The sequence below is a fragment of the Zalophus californianus genome, chromosome 4 (assembly GCF_009762305.2).
Source record: "Zalophus californianus isolate mZalCal1 chromosome 4, mZalCal1.pri.v2, whole genome shotgun sequence".
NCBI lineage: Eukaryota > Metazoa > Chordata > Mammalia > Carnivora > Otariidae > Zalophus > Zalophus californianus.
Window position 1 is genome coordinate 77,653,445 of NC_045598.1, and position 3,513 is coordinate 77,656,957.

At 42.2% G+C, this 3,513-nt stretch overlaps 1 pseudogene; it reads left to right on the forward strand.

Moving 5' to 3' along the window:
- Window positions 1-832: 832 nt before the first annotated feature.
- On the forward strand, window positions 833-1,374 carry LOC113926533 (annotated as a pseudogene).
- Window positions 1,375-3,513: the final 2,139 nt, after the last annotated feature.

A 3,513-nucleotide genomic window follows, 5' to 3' on the forward strand; every position in this document is an offset into this window, starting at 1 on the left:
CTGCTTCCTTTCCTAACACTCTCAGGCTCCAGGCCAACCCAGCCTTGTCCCCACAGACCCCAACACATTCAATTCCCACCCATTCCCCAATCTTACCATGTAACTCTACATTCTTTGGTAAAGTGGCTGAATGAATATATGATAAACATAAAAAAATTTGTAACTTTATTCTACTGGCAAGCATTAGTAAAAGAAATGAGTAAAGTATTACGTTTAAGCAAATAAAATTATAATACACTTAGAGATCTATTTAATAAATACACAGGCTTAAATGAAATAAATGTATTAGAATATATACAACAAGATCTTGATAATGGAAATTTATGCTATGTTCTTGGGGAAGAAGACCCTCCTAGTTTAAAAAGTCAGCTTCCTCAGACTAATACGTACACTGAATTAGTTCCAATTAGAATCTAAACAATAATTTTAATGAAATTTCATAATTATCTTTAAATTCACATGAAAAATGACTGAAAATAACAAAGAAACACATAAAAAGAACAGTTAGTCTTGCCATATAGAACATACTATAAAGTCAAACAGAAATGGAAAACTGGTAAAACAAAATAGAAAATCCATAATCGACAGCCATATTTATGAATTATCCCTTGGAAGAAAGTAAAATGGACTCTAATCTTATATATTACACATAAAAAAATCCAAATGGATAAAAATATGAGAGCAAAATAGTGAAAAAAATATTGCAAGAAAACTTTGAAGACTATACTACAAACTGAGGATAGGGGAGATCTTCCTAACAAAGACTGGAAAGTTGGAGGCTCTAAAAAAAGATGGAAGACCCTCAGACCAGCGTCTCACTCCGCATTTTACCATGCCTTTCACCAGAGACCCTTTCCAGCACCCTACACTGGATAATGATTCCTACCTGGGAAAACTCTGGGCTTCCAAGAAACTGCCGTATTAAGAACCCAACTCACCTTGCTCAGCAAAAGGAACCCAGGAGTCAGCTCAGATCAACTCCCACAATCACCTTCATGAGGCAGGAGGTTTATTTTTTTGATCCTGAGATACCAAAGGATGACATGGATTTCTGCTTAGCAGCCTTGTACAACCACCACACAGGGACATTCAAGAACAAAAGTGAGATAGATACTCTTACACTAGAAGACCACCCAGGAAACCCATGGAATTATCAAGACTCAATACCCTAAAGTATTGTTACCCTTTACTCTGCTACCTTCCATCACTTTCTGAGCTAACATCAGACACTGGATCAACCCTAAGAAGGAGTCTATCCACAGCATCCAGGGATCCATAGTGTCCCCTCACAGTGAGGCCACCAATGGAGGCTACTCCTGAAAGAATGATGGTGGCTTCTTCTCTCTACCTAGTGTTGACAGGCCCCTGGACTAATTAATCATAGTGGCACATCCTGACATCTACCTGAATTAAACAGATTTGTGACAGATAGAAAAAAAATATGAAAGGTATATTTGACTATAAACTTTACAACTTTTGTACCACTAAGGCAACAGAGAAAATATATGGGAAAATATTTGTAATACAAATTTTAAAAGTTAATTTCTATTAAGAAGTAGGTGAATATGATCCAAAGAGTATATTAAAATGACCCCAAAGATCATATGTGTATGCGTATATGTGTATGTGTATGCAAAGATTCTGTTGGGGCTCCAAAGGGTCCTCCGTTAATAGCACCCCTCTTTCTTGTCCAAGATCCTGAAAAAGTTGAAAGAGTAAAGAGTATATATGGGAGCCAAAATACTCTATTTTTAATGATAGAGGCTAAGTTCCCAGCCTGTATTCCCACCATACTGTCACCCCTTTAAGCCTCTCCTCTACTAATCCTAGGTTGCTCACAGCCAGGCTGCATATCTACATCCTTTTTCATTCCGTTTCTAGGAAAGAAGGTGGCTCTTCTGGTAACTCTTAAGGCATCTAGCTTCTCCTTGGTTCACTGTTTCTGAGTATACCCTTACATCCCTGAACTGATCATAGTTAATAAGTAGAATGAGACATGACAATTGGCTTAAACCATCAGACCCTTGCCTGGAGCTGGAGGGAAGGGTGTCAGTAATACTAACTAGGAGGCTAACTATGGGGGAGGAATGGATTTCCCGAATGGGAAGTCCAAGAACTTCCTGCAAGAAAAGAGGGAAAATGGAAGTGCAGAGTTAACCAGCAAATGTCCCCCACCCAGCCTTGGGTACAGAGTCAGGCAACAGGCAAGCTGAGACCTGAAGAATGAAAAGGAATTGGCAGGGAAAGGACAGGTGGAAGGCATTCCAGGCAGAGCAAATAGCACGTATAAAGCTCTGGGGATAAGAGATACAGGACACAGGCAGGAACTGCTAGGATTTCAGTGTGCCTAAAGCACAGACCTGGCATCCCTGCCCTCAAAGACCACACAAAACCTAGGTAGTTATCAGTAAACTTTTGTGGCCTAAAGAACTAGCATCCCATGAGTCAGCCTCAGCCCTGGACACAGCTCCTTATTCCAACAGTCCCTTAGCCCCCCACCCCTGTTCTGCAGTGCCCTCCCCAATCTCAAGGAACACACAACTGCCAAAAAGCACCCAAAGCTTAGACATAAAGGGCTGGGGCCCAGGCTGCTAGGCCTCCAGAGATGACTCTGCCCCACAGGTATACTCTGGCTACCAGATCCTGAAGACATAGCAACTAGAGCTGATGGAGGGCTGGGGAGGGACTAGGAGAAGACTAAGGGCAATCACAGCTGCCTGAGGGCAATCTGGAAAAAGCTGACTGAGTGAGACTTCCCAAAGCCTTTGCTGGCCTCTTCCAGAAGCCTGGGAAACTAACGCCCTCCAGCATAAACTCTGGAGCCTTAGCACCCCTTTCAAGACATATGGAAGTGAAAAGGCCCACAGTGTCTGAAGATCTAGATGTTGGCTTTGTCACTCACCAGCTCCCTAGAGGCTGAAGGCCTTTAGGAGTCTCTGTTCAGAAGCTCCCAGACTCCAAGTACTCATGAAGGGTCTAGGGAAATGCGCAGTGTTAACCATACCATACCCACCTGATCACCAACGTGCACAGAGCTTAGACTTTGAACTCACACAGAACTGGATTTGAAGCTTGGCTCTGCTACTCACTGTGTGACCATGGGCAAGGTACTTTACATCCTGATCCTCAACTTTCTTATTTGCAAAATGGGGATGGTAGTGTTGAGAAGATTAGATACAATAACATATATGAGGTGCTAGATGTGACTATTCTTCATAAGTTTTAGTTCCTTTCCTTCCCTTGATGCCACCAGGCTCCTTTCCCCACTCTTGGATCCTTTCTCTTGTTCTTCAGACCCTATCTTGTCTCCTATTCTTGCTGCTAATAGACTGTCAGGAAGCTTCATAGTCCTGTCTGCTTAGAATAACTGCCTCCCAACCCAAGGCACTTGCACTTGAGGAGACTCAGGCAGTCATTAAGTCACAATCACTCAGTCATGTGAACTGAACACTGTGCCTGGTTTTATGCCAAGTATGGGAGAATACCATGGCAAATAAGGCACAGACTCTTCCT